General features: G+C 44.1%; 1 protein-coding gene across 2 annotated transcripts in view; it reads left to right on the top strand.

Annotated features, from left to right (window-relative positions):
- Positions 1-16939, top strand: part of LOC126425328 (speckle targeted PIP5K1A-regulated poly(A) polymerase-like) — a 231286-nt gene that overhangs the window by 146772 nt on the left and 67575 nt on the right. For both annotated transcript variants that reach the window (XM_050088312.1, XM_050088313.1), the window contains exon 10: positions 16027-16124. The gene's annotated coding sequence lies outside the window, so the exon portion shown is untranslated. The remainder of the gene's footprint in view (positions 1-16026; positions 16125-16939) is intronic.

Genomic DNA, 16939 nt, shown 5'->3' with positions numbered 1-16939 from the left:
AAGAAGAATATAATAATTCCAATCCCAAAGAAAGCAGGTGTTGACAGATGTGAAAATTACCGAACTATCAGCTTAATAAGTCACAGCTGCAAAATACTAACACGAATTCTTTACAGATGAATGGAAAAACTAGTACAAGCCAACCTCGGGGAAGATCAGTTTGGATTCCGTAGAAACACTGGAACACGTGAGGCAATACTGACCTTACGACTTATCTTGGAAGAAAGATTAAGGAAAGGCAAACCTACGTTTCTAGCATTTGTAGACTTAGAGAAAGCTTTTGACAATGTTGACTGGAATACTCTCTTTCAAATTCTAAAGGTGGCAGGGGTAAAATACAGGGAGCGAAAGGCTATTTACAATTTGTACAGAAACCAGATGGCAGTTATAAGAGTCGAGGGACATGAAAGGGAAGCAGTGGTTGGGAAGGGAGTAAGACAGGGTTGTAGCCTGTCCCCGATGTTGTTCAATCTGTATATTGAGCAAGTAGTAAAGGAAACAAAAGAAAAATTCGGAGTAGGTATTAAAATTCATGGAGTAGAAATAAAAACTTTGAGGTTCGCCGATGACATTGTAATTCTGTCAGAGACAGCAAAGGACTTGGAAGAGCAGTTGAATGGAATGGACAGTGTCTTGAAAGGAGGATATAAGATGAACATCAACAAAAGCAAAACAAGGATAATGGAATGTAGTCTAATTAAGTCGGGTGATGCTGAGGGAATTAGATTAGGAAATGAGGCACTTAAAGTAGTAAAGGAGTTTTGCTATTTGGGGAGCAAAATAACTGATGATGGTCGAAGTAGAGAGGATATAAAATGTAGGCTGGCAATGGCAAGGAAAGCGTTTCTGAAGAAGAGAAATTTGTTAACATCCAGTATTGATTTAAGTGTCAGGAAGTCATTTCTGAAAGTATTCGTATGGAGTGTAGCCATGTATGGAAGTGAAACATGGACGATAAATAGTTTGGACAAGAAGAGAATAGAAGCTTTCGAAATGTGGTGCTACAGAAGAATGCTGAAGATTAGATGGGTAGATCACATAACTAATGAGGAAGTATTGAATAGGATTGGGGAGAAGAGAAGTTTGTGGCACAACTTGACCAGAAGAAGGGATCGGTTGGTAGGACATGTTCTGAGGCATCAAGGGATCACCAATTTAGTATTGGAGGGCAGCGTGGAGGGTAAAAATCGTAGGGGGAGACCAAGAGATGAATACACTAAGCAGATTCAGAAGGATGTAGGTTGCAGTAGGTACTGGGAGATGAAAAAGCTTGCACAGGATAGAGTAGCATGGAGAGCTGCATCAAACCAGTCTCAGGACTGAAGACCACAACAACAACAACAATATTGAGTAGGAAAAATGTTGGCATTCAAAACAGCTTCCAGTCATCTCAGAATGGATGAATACAGCTCCTGTATAATGTTAAAGGGAATTTTGTACCATTCTTGGAGATGGCTAGGTGATCATTCACCTTTCCCTCCAAAGTAGACCACCACACTCCTCATTTGCCAGATTGCCTTGCTTACAAGAGAGAAAAGAAGATACAAGAGTACAAGTCCCTGGATTGCCTGCCTTATGCTGAGGCTTGCCAAAAATGTGACACACCCCATCCAGTGTCACTTTCTTCAACTTTTGCCTCTTGTTATATCCTTTCTCCCTCCTCCCTCTTCCTTACCCAAGCTGTGTCCCTTTCTCCCCTCCCCTTCCCCTGCAGTTCCCATGCCCTCCCATCTGGGAGCCACTCCTCCTTCCTCGTCAAAGAAGTGTCCCCCTTCTTTGGCCCCTGCCAGTGATGGGGCTCTGCCTTGGGGAGATGCACCATATGTGCACCTCAAGGTCACACACTCTCTTTCAGTTCCAGATCTTGCACATGCCTGTACTCTCTCTGTGCCCTGGCCTCCTTCTCTTCCGAATGAGAAGAAGAAAAAACATAAGTCCCAAGACAAGGCCGCCCGGGAGCCCCTAGAGGTACCATCTCCTCCCTTGCAGCTCGAGTCTGAAATCTTATTTATGGATGTCACCCCATCCTTGTCGGTGATGAGCACTGACCGAGTGATATGACCTCCTCTCTACATCTTTATGTCTAACTTGGACTCTTGCTAGTGGAATTCCAACAGATACTATTGCCACCTGAAGGAAATACAACGTCTTGTTTCTTCCTGTTCTGCATTGTGTCTTGTTCTTCAAGATGACCACTGTCCAACATTTCGTCATTATCAGGCTTTCTGTCGTTACTCTGCCAGCCCCAGGGTAGCATCTGGTGGCGTTTGCACTTTGGTTTGCTCTGATGCCATTAGTGACTAGATCCCTCTATGTACCAACCCGGAAGTGATAGTGGTTAGAGTGCTAATGACCCTGGCAATCAGTGTTTGCAATGTCTACCTCCCTCCAGGTAGGCCAATTCCTTATGTTGAACTGTCCACCTTAACACAGCAACTCCTACACCCGTTTCTCCTCCTTTGGGGCGTAAATGCCCAGCACACACTGTGGGGGAGTGCCACTCCCACAGGTAGGGGTCTCCTCATTGACCAGCTTATTACAGACTTCGATTTGTGTCTCCCCAGTGATGGTTCCCCTGCCCATTTCAGTGCTGCTCATGGCACCTTTACTGCTACCAATCTCACAGTCTCCTCCCGTGCTCATGTGGCTTCCATACATTGGTCCTCCCTTGATGATTTTTGTGACAGTGACCACTTTCCAGTTATTCTGTCGTTACCCTGCTGCCGCCCGTCAGAAGGGGCCCCACATTGGGCATTCCATAGGACCATTTGGCCTTTATATAGGTCTGCCGTGCACTTCGACACCTCCCTCTCGAATTGCATTGATGCGGTCATGCGAGTCGTCTCTGCCACTATTCTTCATGCAGTTGGCAATGCTGTTCCCCTATCCACAGGTCCCTCTCTTCGTTGACTGGTACCGTGTTGGACCGAGGATGTAGCAGTCGCTTTCCAGGACAACCGATGGGTGCTGCTGCAATTTAAATGACACCCTTCACAGACCATCCCCTTCACTTTTAAGCATCTCCGTGCTAAGGCTTGTTACCTTATTAAGCAAAGTAAAAAGGGGATGTATGCCTCCCTGGGGACATATCCCTCTTCATCGCAGGTTTTGGTCCGAGCTCTGTAGCCTTCTGGGCCACCAGTGCCAGTCAACTGTCCAGGGTCTTAACCTACAAGGTGCTCTGTGCACTGATCCATTGGTCCTTGCAGAGCACCTCGTGACACACTTTGCAACAGCATTGGCATCCTCTTCCTATCTTGGTCCCTTTCTCCAGCAAAAATGCTAAATTGAACACACCTGCCTCTGTTTCAACCCTCACCACACTGAACCATATAATGAACCCTTCACTGAATGGGAATTCTTGCAGGCTCTTACCTCTTCCAGTGACACAGTCCCAGGCTCGGATTCCATCCACAACCAGATAATCCAACACTTGGACGTTCTCCAGAGGCAACATGTTTTCAGGGTCTTCAGTCGCTTTTGGCTCACGGGTGCTTTCCTGTCACAATGGTGAGACAGTACAGTTATCCCCGTCCTTAAGTCAAGGAAGAACCCGACGTCTCTCGACAGCTACCGCCTGATTAGCCAGACAAATGTACTTTGTGAACTGCTAGAGAGGATGGTTAGCTTTATATTATGTTGGGTACTCGAATCTTGGGTCATTTTGTCCCTATATCAGTGTGGTTTCTGGGCAGCACAATCTCCAACTGACCATATACTCTGATTAGAAACAGCAGTCTGACAGGCTTTTCATTTACTAACTGCCGGCACCTTGTCATGGATTTCTTTGATCTACATAAAGCATATGGCATGGCTTGGCACCATCACATTTTAGTTATCCTTCATGGCTGGCTCTTCTGGGCTCAAATTGACACTTCACTCAGTGCCCCTTGGATTCAGGAGAATGGTATCCCACAGGATTCTGTGCTAATATCACACTCTTCCTCATAGTCATCAGTGGGCTTGTAACCTCTGTCGGTGACCCTGGTATTGCATGTTGACAATTTTTGCGTCTAGTGCACCTCCCACTCAGTAGCATCTGCTAAGCACTATCTCCAGGTCAGCTTTCGACAGACCTCTGTGTGGTCCATCTCCCATAGCTTCCAGTTTTCTCCCTCCAAAATGTGGGTTATGCATTTTTGTCTTCAACCCACAGTACACCTCAATCCAGAACTTTATTTAGGTGACCAGCTCGTCGATGTAGTAGCACAGTCCCATTTCTTGGACCTTATTTTTCATAAAAAACTGACATGGCTGCCCCATATTCACCACCTAAAGACTACATGCACTTGAAGCTTAATGCTCTCCACCTCCTGGCCCACACATCTTGTGATGCAGACCGTACAATCTTCTCCATCCTTACCGTGCTCTGGTCTTGTCCAGACCAGATTGTGGTTGTCAGGTTTATGGCTCAGTGGCTCCTTCCACTTTGCAACTACTTGACCCCATTCACCATAGTGGGGTGCGTCTGGCTATTGGTGGCTTTCGTACTAGTCCCGTTGACAGTCTCCTCACAGAAGTTGGGGTTCCCCCTCTACAAATACAACTGAGCCAACTCCTGGTTTCTAACAGAATCGCCAATTGCGTGATCATCCTGTGTACCCTGTTCTCTTAGCAAATGAGGAATGTCTCCCTCCTGACAACTGCCCACAGCTGGGACTGCCGGTTGGTGTGCATCTCACTTCCCTCTGTCAGGATCTCCATCTACACTCACAGGATTGCACATCATGTATTTCCTCCCATGCCACGCCCCATTCCCCCCCCCCCCCCCTCCCACTCCCCCCCACCCCTTGGATGGTGTCTACACCACGGATTAGGGCTGACCTATTCCATGGTCCTAAGGTCTCTGTCACCCCTATGGCTTTCCAGCATCTGGTACGTGCCATCCTTGCAGAGTTCCAATGTGCTACCATCTTCTACACTGATGGTTCTAAGATGATTAATAAGGTGGGGTGTACTTTCATGTCTCCTTCTGGCTTAGAATACCATTTATTGCTGGGATTATATTGTGTGTTCACAGCAGAGCTTCTAGTCACTCACAGAACCTTCTATTATGTTTCTCAGCCCTCCTCCACAGTGCTTTAATTTGTTCAGACTCAATGAGCAGCCGGCAGTCTGTCGACCGATGCTACTCTTGTCACCCTTTGGTCTCTGCTATCCGTGACCTTCTCTCTGTCCTTGGCCTTGCCGCCTGCCGAGTTGTCTTTCTCTGAGTCCCATTCATGGGAATCCCAGATAGTAAATTGGCTGGCCGTTTGGCTAGAGAAGCAGATATGTAGATCTATGTCAGATCTCTCTTTGCCCAAAGGTGGAATGACATCTGGTGTGCTACTGCTCACAGTAATAAACTCCACACAATCATGGAGTCTACTTCACTTTGGCACTCTTCCTTCTGTTCTTCTCAGAAGGAGTCCACTGTTTTATGCCATCTATGCAAGGATCATAACAGGCTTACTCTTTGTTTCATCGTGCATAATGAACTGCTCCACAATGTGGCTGTGGAGCCAGACTGATGGTATCTCACATATTGATGGAATGTCCCCTTCTTTTGGCCCTTCATGCTGATTTTGGATTCCGTAGAAACACTGGAACACGTGAGGCAATACTGACCTTACGACTTATCTTAGAAGAAAGATTAAGGAAAGGCAAACCTACGTTTCTAGCATTTGTAGACTTAGAGAAAGCTTTTGACAATGTTGACTGGAATACTCTCTTTCAAATTCTAAAGGTGGCAGGGGTAAAATACAGGGAGCGAAAGGCTATTTACAATTTGTACAGAAACCAGATGGCAATTATAAGAGTCGAGGGACATGAAAGGGAAGCAGTGGTTGGGAAGGGAGTAAGACAGGGTTGTAGCCTGTCCCCGATGTTGTTCAATCTGTATATTGAGCAAGCAGTAAAGGAAACAAAAGAAAAATTCGGAGTAGGTATTAAAATTCATGGAGAAGAAATAAAAACTTTGAGGTTCGCCGATGACATTGTAATTCTGTCAGAGACAGCAAAGGACTTGGAAGAGCAGTTGAATGGAATGGACAGTGTCTTGAAAGGAGGATACAAAATGAACATCAACAAAAGCAAAACAAGGATAATGGAATGTAGTCGAATTAAGTCGGGTGATGCTGAGGGAATTAGATTAGGAAATGAGGCACTTACAGTAGTAAAGGAGTTTTGCTATTTGGGGAGCAAAATAACTGATGATGGTCGAAGTAGAGAGGATATAAAATGTAGGCTGGCAATGGCAAGGAAAGCGTTTCTGAAGAAGAGAAATTTGTTAACATCCAGTATTGATTTAAGTGTCAGGAAGTCATTTCTGAAAGTATTCGTATGGAGTGTAGCCATGTATGGAAGTGAAACATGGACGATAAATAGTTTGGACAAGAAGAGAATAGAAGCTTTCGAAATGTGGTGCTACAGAAGAATGCTGAAGATTAGATGGGTAGATCACATAACTAATGAGGAAGTATTGAATAGGATTGGGGAGAAGAGAAGTTTGTGGCACAACTTGACCAGAAGAAGGGATCGGTTGGTAGGACATGTTCTGAGGCACCAAGGGATCACCAATTTAGTATTGGAGGGCAGCGTGGAGGGTAAAAATCGTAGAGGGAGACCAAGAGATGAATACACTAAGCAGATTCAGAAGGATGTAGTTTGCAGTAGGTACTGGGAGATGAAAAAGCTTGCACAGGATAGAGTAGCATGGAGAGCTGCATCAAACCAGTCTCAGGACTGAAGACCACAACAACAACAATGCTGATTATGGTCTTTTGGATTCCTTAATTTTAATATTAGCAGACGATTCACAGATGGTTGGACTGGTCCTCAGTTTCCTCCATGAAAGTGGTTTTTATTTCCAGGTACAAGGTTTTACTTTACTCCTGGAGCAGGGGCAGGGTGGTTGTGGTTGGGACCTCCCCTCATGTCTTCTTGATTTGGGACTTCATGACCATTCCCCCTTGGAAATACCACTCTTTTTTCCCCATTTTTAGATTCGGTCTCACCTTTTATGCCTTTTACTGTGTGTGTTTTAACGTTATTTTTTTATAATTTGACTCTCCTGCCTTGATTCATCCAATTTTAGCAGACCCTCTTTCACTGTGAGTGACTTCAGAATTGTGGGACTGATGACCTCACTGTTTGGTGCCTCTCAGTTAATCAGTCAATCGTGAGTCTGACATCTTGGTTATGGATGTCACCTCATCGTCGGTGGTGACAGACGGTGAAATGGCAGTGGGACTGACCCCGGCCTGTTAGCCTCTTATTTGGATACCCACTCCATGATTATTCAATATAACTTTAATGGGTACTACCATCATCTCCCAGAGTTGCAATCCTGTATTGCATTTTACGTAGTGGCTTGTGTTGTTCTCCAAGAATCTCATTTTACTGATGCTCACTGACTGACTGCTTGTGGGTTCCACGCTTTCTATCGGAATAGAATTGGTTTTTTAGGTTAGATGGCCTTGGGCAAGTACAGAAAGGGCAACAGCCTCAACGGGTGCGGGGCAAAGTCAGGACATGCGGGGACCAAGCAGCAATCGGAATTGTAATTGTCAACTGTCGAAGCTGCGTTGGTAAAGTACCAGAACTTCAAGCGCTGATAGAAAGCACTGAAGCTGAAATCGTTATAGGTACAGAAAGCTGGCTTAAGCCAGAGATAAATTCTGCTGAAATTTTTACAAAGGTACAGACGGCGTTTAGAAAGGATAGATTGCATGCAACCGGTGGTGGAGTGTTCGTCGCTGTTAGTAGTAGTTTATCCTGTAGTGAAGTAGAAGTGGATAGTTCCTGTGAATTATTATGGGTGGAGGCTACACTCAACAACCGAGCTAGGTTAATAATTGGCTCCTTTTACCGACCTCCTGACTCAGCAGCATTAGTGGCAGAACAACTGAGAGAAAATTTGGAATACATTTCACATAAATTTTCTCAGCATGTTATAGTCTTAGGTGGAGATTTCAATTTACCAGATATAGACTGGGACACTCAGATGTTTCGGACGGGTGGTAGGGACAGAGCATCGAGTGACATTATACTGAGTGCACTATCCGAAAATTACCTCGAGCAATTAAACAGAGAACCGACTCGTGGAGATAACATCTTGGACCTACTGATAACAAACAGACCCGAACTTTTCGACTCTTTAAGTGCAGAACAGGGAAACAGTGATCATAAGGCCGTTGCAGCATCCCTGAATATGGAAGTTAATAGGAATATAAAAAAATGGAGGAAGGTTTATCTGTTTAGCAAGAGTAATAGAAGGCAGATTTCAGACTACCTAACAGATCAAAACGAAAATTTCTGTTCCGACACTGACAATGTTGAGTGTTTATGGAAAAAGTTCAAGGCAATCGTAAAATGCGTTTTAGACAGGTACGTGCCGAGTAAAACTGTGAGGGATGGGAAAAACCCACCGTGGTACAACAACAAAGTTAGGAAACTACTGTGAAAGCAAAGAGAGCTTTACTCCAAGTTTAAACGCAGCTAAAACCTCTCAGACAAACAGAAGCTAAACGATGTCAAAGGTAGCGTAAGGAGGGCTATGCGTGAAGCGTTCAGTGAATTCAAAAGTAAAATTCTATGTACCGACTTGACAGAAAATCCTAGGAAGTTCTGGTCTTACGTTAAATCAGTAAGTGGCTCGAAACAGCATATCCAGACACTCCGGGATGATGATGGCATTGAAACAGAGGATGACACACGTAAAGCTGAAATACTAAACACCTTTTTCCAAAGCTGTTTCACAGAGGAAGACCGCACTACAATTCCTTCTCTAAATCCTCGCACAAACGAAAAAATGGCTGACATCGAACTAAGTGTCCAAGGAATAGAAAAGCAACTGGAATCACTCAATAGAGGAAAGTCCACTGGACCTGATGGGATACCAATTCGATTCTACACAGAGTACGCGAAAGAACTTGCCCCCCTTCTAACAGCCGTGTACTGCAAGTCTCTAGAGGAACGGAGGGTTCCAAATGATTGGAAAAGAGCACAGGTAGTCCCAGTCTTCAAGAAGGGTCGTCGAGCAGTTGCGCAAAACTATAGACCTATATCTCTGACGTCGATCTGTTGTAGAATTTTAGAACATGTTTTTTGCTCGAGTATCATGTCGTTTCTGGAAACCCAGAATCTACTATGTAGGAATCAACATGGATTCCGGAAACAGCGATCGTGTGAGACCCAACTCGCTTTATTTGTTCATGAGACCCAGAAAATATTAGATACAGGCTCCCAGGTAGGTGCTATTTTTCTTGACTTCCAGAAGGCGTTCGATACTGTTCCGCACTGTCGCCTGATAAACAAAGTAAGAGCCTACGGAATATCAGACCAGCTGTGTGGCTGGATTGAAGAGTTTTTAGCAAACAGAACACAGCATGTTGTTATCAATGGAGAGACGTCTACAGACGTTAAAGTAACCTCTGGCGTGCCACAGGGGAGTGTTATGGGACCATTGCTTTTCACAATATATATAAATAACCTAGTAGATAGTGTCGGAAGTTCCATGCAGCTTTTCGCGGATGATGCTGTAGTATACAGAGAAGTTGCAGCATTAGAAAATTGTAGCGAAATGCAGGAAGATCTGCAGCGGATAGGCACTTGGTGCAGGGAGTGGCAACTGTCCTTTAACATAGACAAATGTAATGTATTGCGAATACATAGAAAGAAGGATCCTTTATTGTATGATTATATGATAGTGGAACAAACACTGGTAGCAGTTACTTCTGTAAAATATCTGGGAGTATGCGTGCGGAACGATTTGAAGTGAAATGATCATATAAAATTAATTGTTGGTAAGGCGGGTACAAGGTTGAGATTCATTGGGAGAGTGCTTAGAAAATGTAGTCCATCAACAAAGGAGGTGGCTTACAAAACTCTCGTTCGACCTATACTTGAGTATTGCTCATCAGTGTGGGATCCATACCAGATCGGTTTGACGGAGGTGATAGAGAAGATCCAAAGAAGAGCGGCGCGTTTCGTCACAGGGTTATTTGGTAACCGTGATAGCGTTACGGTGATGTTTAATAAACTCAAGTGGCAGACTCTGCAAGAGAGGCGCTCTGCATCGCGGTGTAGATTGCTCGCCAGGTTTCGAGAGGGTGCGTTTCTGGATGAGGTATCGAATATATTGCTTCCCCCTACTTATACCTCCCGAGGAGATCACGAATGTAAAATTAGAGAGATTAGAGCGCGCACGGAGGCTTTCAGACAGTCGTTCTTCCCGCGAACCATACGCAACTGGAACAGGAAAGGGAGGTAATGACAGTGGCACGTAAAATGCTCTCCGCCACACACCTTTGGGTGGCTTGCGGAGTATAAATGTAGATGTAGATGTAGAATAGAGTGGGCCCTTTGATGGCTCCCTGTGGTGTCTGCACATTGGCCTGTACGGATATTGTTAGTACATGGGTCCCACTTCGTACACCATTGGAAGTGATTTCCGTTCAAGTCCACTTGGACTCTGCCATCACGGTTTGCAATCTCTATCCCCATCCTGACAGGCTCCTCATTGACGACCCGTGCCTTCTCAGTGATGGTTCCCTTACTCATTTTATGCTGCATATGGCATTTTTTCTGCCATTGATCTTCTGCTCTCTTCCCCTCCACATCTTTCTCCTTTCCACCTGTCGCCACACAGTGACCTCTGTGGTAGTGGCCACTTCGTGTTGATTCTCTCGTTCCCTTCCCACCTCCTGCTGGCCAGGTTACCTCCTGGGCTTTGCATTGTGTTGGTAGGCCTCTATATTCCTCCCAGGACATGTTTCCATACTCTTTGGCAGGTTGTATTGATGAAGTCATCTGTGATATGTCGGAAAAGCCAATCCACAGTGCCAGCATTGTTGTTCCCCACTTGATGGGCCCTGTTCACCATTGGGTAGTTCTATGGTGGAGCATGTCTGTTGTCACCACCACCTGTGATTATTGTCATGCCCTGCAACATCTTAAGCAGAACCTGTCCTCCACCAATCTTTTTACCTGTAAATGTCTTCACACCAAAGCCCATTATGTAATCAAGCAGAGCAAACAGGTGTCTTGGAAACACTTTGTCTGCTCCCTAGGTTCTTCTGTCCCTTTTGCACGGGTGTGGGGTACACTCCACACCCTTGGAGGTTGTCAGTGGCAGTCTTCCATTCTGGGCTGCGCCCTTCAGGGTTGTCTTTTTAGAGAACCATGAGTTGTTGTTGAACATCTCACAACACATTTTGCAATGGCATTGACATCGTATCCAATTGCCTTCCTCCTCCAGAAACAGCGAGCTGAAGCTTTCCACTTATGTTTTCCCCTTTGTCAGGCAGAATCTGATGGTGAACCTTTTACTGAATGGGTTGCTTCTTCTGGCCCTCTCTTCTTCCTGCGTTTCAGCTCCTGAAACTGATTCCATCCGTATCCATCCACCTACCTCCTATTCTCAGTGACCTATCTGAGGGCTGGTTTGCAGCTATCATCAAATCCGTTTTCTTCTCAATCGTGGCTGACTCTTGGGATGCTACCCTCCCCTCTAATAAACTTCTCACCTAAATCATGGGACTGATGACCTCACTTTGTGGTCCTCTCCCACAAATCAGCTAACTGACCAACCAGAACTTCACCTTGATGACCTACTATTCAATATGATGAAGAACTATTGTTTTTTTAGGACTGGTCTTCGGTGCTCAGATGATGTGGATTCCACATCTTTGCCAGCTAAGCAAAAATGTTCGCTGTCTGAATAACATCAGCTAGGGTGCAGATCACACTACCCGTCTGCAGCTTTACAAACCATTGATACAACCTTGTTTTGATTATGGGAGTGTGACATAGGTTAGACATCACCCTCAGCATTGCAGATTCTGGATCTGATATACCACTGCGGGATTCGACTTGTGACAAAAGCTCTTCAGGTTAACCCGGTGAACAGCTTCCTTGTGGAGGCTGGGGTCCACCCATTGCATATCAGGTGCCAACAACAACTTATCAATTATGTTACACATTGTTCATCAGTCTCCTAAGCATCTGAACTATTGTCTCCTCTTTCCAAACATGGAAATCCGTCTCCTGCAATGGCGGCCCAGATCAGGGATTATGATCACAGTCCATGTTTTGTCCCTCCTTCCTGAATTCCAGTTGGCTTTACCACCTCTCCTTCAGGCCCACTCATGTTCACCTCCATGGTGCATCCCTCAGCCACAGCTTTGTCTTGACCTATCACAAGGTCCTAAAGACTCGGTTCATCCTGAGGCCCTCTGCCACCAATTTTTCTCCATCCTTGGTGCATCCTGGGGTTCCGAAGTTGTCTATACAGATGGCTTGATGGTTGCTGGTCGTAGGCTTTGCTTATACTCATGTGGGATATGCTGAAGTGTTTTCATTGCTGAGTTGGTAGCCTTCTCTCGTGCTCTGAAGCATGTCCATTCCTGCACCAGTGAATCCTTTCTCATCTCATCTGCAGCAACTTCTTGAACTGTTTTCAAGCTCTCGACCAGTGCTACCCTTGGTCGTGGCTATCCAGGATGGCCTGTATGCCCTTGAACAATGTGGACACTCAGTGACCTTCTTCTGGATCCCAGACTACATGGGAATATCACAGTATGAACTTGATGATAGCTTGGCCACATTGGCTACCAGTAAGCCGACTCTCGAGATTGGTAGTCTGGCAACAGACCTTCGATCGGTATTATGCTGTCAAGTTTTAGGGACAGGGAATACGGACTGGCTCTCTCTGACTTCACCAAACAAACTGTCTGTGCTAAACAACACTACAGATCTGTGGAAGACCTTCATGTAGGCCTCTAGTAAGGACAGTTCCATTCTTGCCTGCTCTGCATCGACCATACTTGGCTGACTCACGGCCGTCTTAACTGACATGAGGACCCACCCCACTGATGTGGTTCCTATTTGTCAGTAATCCACATTTCGCTGAACTGTACCAACCTAGCTGCCCTGTGGTGGACTCGTAATCTCCCTGATGTGCTACCCCTAGCGTTAGGAGACAATGCCTCAGTGGCTGACTTAGTTTTACATTTTATCTGTGGTGGGGGCTTTTATCGCTCTCTTTCAGGAAGGGCCACTTAACCATATAGGCCCACTGAGGAGTTGACAGAACACCTATTGCCACCTCTATCCGGACTGGGCTGTGGCGGACTGGGCTTCGTGGTCCACCCAGGCCCTCAACTCACCACACCTGCTTTTTCACTCCTCCCCCCCCCCCCCCCCAATCTCGTGAGATCTGTTTGACTTGTTTGTCTTTTGTCTATCTGTGTTCCTCTTGCTGTGTCCATGTTGCTAGTCTTCCCTAAACATTTTCTGAGTGGGGGGGTGGGTACTCCTGGTAAGTGGTGGAGGGGTGGGGGATGTATGTCCCCTCATGGCACTCTGCTTTTGGGGGCTTCCAGCTATCCCTAAATGGGGCACCTCACCTGCATTTCATCCTTTGTCTCTCTTTCTTCTTTTTTGTCCCTTACATCGCCTTCGTTGACCTTTATTAGACCTTGGGGTTTTTTCCCTCCGTGGGTTTCGTGTGGTCGGCCATATCTGATATACAGTCATGTAGCCCGGTCTGTTCGAGGAAAAATGGACATTACCTAGAAGTCCGGTTTCTTAAAACAGCCAACAACAACAATATTCCAACTTGCAGTTTGTATTGTTTGAGTCAGCCATAACTTTTGATATTCTCATTACTTAATATCTGCATAAATTGTGTGCGTGCACACCTCAGTTGGCTTTGGGGCACACTGAAGAAACAGTGTCCTCTATTACCTTTGCCGCAATGGGTTGGCAGCTTAGCTGTAATGGCGTACCTTTTGCTGGAATGTCAAAGCTGTTTTTTTTTTAAATTAGGCTAATCTAGAAGAGATGTTAAAAAGGAACAATCTTGTGTTGCAAACATTTTAATTTTTATATTGTACATTTTAGACTCTGTCTGTAACATAGTACTCCGCTCCTCTGGCAACACACTATTCCTGGCATTTCTTCCTTTGTTGAAATCCATTCTCTGGAATTGTGCCAAGTTCTCATATCAGGTTTCTAAGGTCTTGTGGGCTCTGTCAAAATAGTTTCTTTTCAGTGTAATACTAATTTTGAGGAGCAGGATGACTGCCGGGGGCAAAATGAGAGAGTTATGTAAGTGAATTGTGACAATTTTGCTGCATACCTGTATCATGTGTGTGAATTCATATGTTGTTAAGATACAATATCCACATTTATTCTCTGTAGTTCAGCTCTCTTCCTGCACAGATTTTTCCGAACCTTTTGATATAGTTCTTTCTTAACTGTACTCCTATTGTGGAGTAAACTCAAGGTATTCACTAACTTTCCAACTGTCACTTTCTGCGGTCAAGCAAACTCCTTCTCAACCTACAGTGACATTTCATTTTCATTTTAGGATTATTGACATAGACATGTCTTATCTCCTGGCACAATAATGTGAGGAAATTTCATCACTTTTGCATTCTTGGTCGATTTCTGATTGAAGGTGATGCTCTTCTATTTCATTCACCTTTCAATAAGCAGGGGATGAATTTTGAAGTGATAGAGTTTAGATGGTCAGTAAAATTTTGTACCACAACTTCAGTGGAAACCACTCTGACTGCCAGCTGACAGTATATGTGTGTATCACAACTAGAAGACTCCCCATATTGTGAACATATATTTTCAGGAAGGCCACCCACACCACAGGTCTCCATCGATCGACCGTCTGCCCTCATTGAAACATTTCAATTCTTTTAGAACTGTGTACAACTTGTGCAATCCATTCCATACATTTAGTTGAGCAGTTAAAATGTTTTTGTAAATTTCTCTCTAGTTTGCAACAAAGTTACACACACACACACACACACACACACACACACACACACACACACACACAAACCATGACCCGTGAGTTCACTTCAGTAACTACTGATAGGATACAGATGAACCATTCTGGACTATGTTAAACTCCCAACTTTTCGTCAAATCTTGCCAGAGCAACAGTCGCAAGTACCAAGCTCACTCTCAGCAGTTGCCATTCAGAGGTGTTGTTAACACTCCTCATATAAGGTTAAAGTTAGTATTTCTCGTGATTTCAAAGTGTATAGCCTTCCCTTCAAAGCTGAGAGGAACAACTGTGTGCAAACACAAGAGCTGGCTTGAGAAAACATAGTGAACTCATAGTGTGTAGAGTAATGGTGAAATAGGAAAGGAAAGGCATCAGTATGAATTACTGTTGGATCTATACAACTGTAAAATCAGTCATGCAATTATTGAATAATATAAATAATGGAGGCCATTAAGAGTATATTCTATAACTGCATATATTCTAGAGACGATATAGCAGTGCATGATGCAGTTGATAGTGCAGACAATATGGAGGAAAAAGACTGGAAGGCAACAGTGGATAGGTGGGTAATTATCACGTGCAACAACCGTTTCAGTTTGGGATATGTATTGAAATGAAGTGAATGAATCCGTGGTTTGTGCAAGTTCATGCAGTGGTGATCAAATCATAAGTCACTACCTGGAAAGGGTAAGACAAAAATATGAAAACACTACATTTTTGCCGTCCATGCAGCTAATTTGCGACATTGGGCATGATATTTTAAATGGTTACTTCTTTACTAGTAACTCTATCTGAAACACACTGTGTAGAAAATATCTACATATATCACTGAATGTACCTACCAAATAAGATCACTGTGCAACACATACACATTATGTCATTAACATTGAGATGTGTGAAAAAGTATCTTCTCTGTAAAATGAAGTGAAAATTCCCTAGACTATACTCATCTGTTGCTTTTATATGGGAGCACTTAGTGATTTCCAACAAACTTTAATTATAATTTCAAATCTTTTCTAAACTTTTTGTCACTTATGCACTTATCGTAAATTATTTAACGCATTAACTCATGTGTAACAGAAGTGTGAAGCTGTTGTATAAATGGTAGTTTGATTCTTGAAAGAATTGGCGTTTTACTGGACTGTTATAACCCATGTAGTAAGTAAAGTTTAGTATGCTGTTAGTCTTTTCTGTTTTACTTGTGTGCAAATAATTGTTTGTATCGTGTGTTTCAGAGCAATACTAAGTGAGAACAGACAGAAAAGCTGCAAGGTGTCAACAAAGAAAAGTCTGAACAAATCCTGGTTGTGGAAAATTAGCTGAAAAACATGAGGTAATTATAATTTCTAATTACAGGAGTAGGGAAGGTGGTCTGACTTCAGTTAAGGCTGCTCCCATTTTGCTGCGAAACTTGAATGGGTTTGGGGCAAGTGCAGAGAAATTGAGTCTTGATACTGGGAGACTTTTTTGTGTCTCTCTGTACAGGAGCTGTACAGTACTCCTATGTTAAGCACCTTCAGTACTCACTGAACAGATAGCATCACTAGTGTGAGAAGTTATGGGGACATGGCTGTGTTACTCGTGACAAATAATGTGCCTTGCCTCCTACACTTATCCCTGACTTACAAGGATAATTGATAAACACCCATTTCACCAAATGATTTGGATTCTGGAAACTCATTTATCAACTCATGTCCCCCACCCTCACCTAGGGCATTTATTGCAATACTTGAGGCATATAATATTCTATGGAGCTCCTTATCTACCTGTGTATCAAAATTTTTGCAGTAAGTCATATTCCATTTGATGACTTGTGCTGGGACAGTACTGAGCATGCTGTACTTCGTCATCACTTTGGGGTACTCACCAATATTGTCCTGTCATTATATGCCATTTCCCTCAGAAATTTTAGGCAGTGCTAACTTGCCAACTGCTTTCATTTTCCTAAAAAACCTCTGAAATGCACATTCATGAGGGCTAATTTGGGGATTACACTGCCTATGTGTCACGTTTGGGTACTAGGCAGCGCAAGGCTAGGTCTTAAAATGTTCTAATCAATTAAACTTTATGCTAGTTTCTTATATATGCTGTTGGATACCAGTTGCCTGTTGCCAGGCACTCCTGTTTATGACCATTTACTTCAAATAC

The sequence above is a fragment of the Schistocerca serialis genome, chromosome 10 (assembly GCF_023864345.2).
Source record: "Schistocerca serialis cubense isolate TAMUIC-IGC-003099 chromosome 10, iqSchSeri2.2, whole genome shotgun sequence".
NCBI lineage: Eukaryota > Metazoa > Arthropoda > Insecta > Orthoptera > Acrididae > Schistocerca > Schistocerca serialis.
The sequence above is the reverse complement of the archived record's forward strand: the minus strand, read 5'-3'. Positions and strand labels throughout refer to the sequence as shown.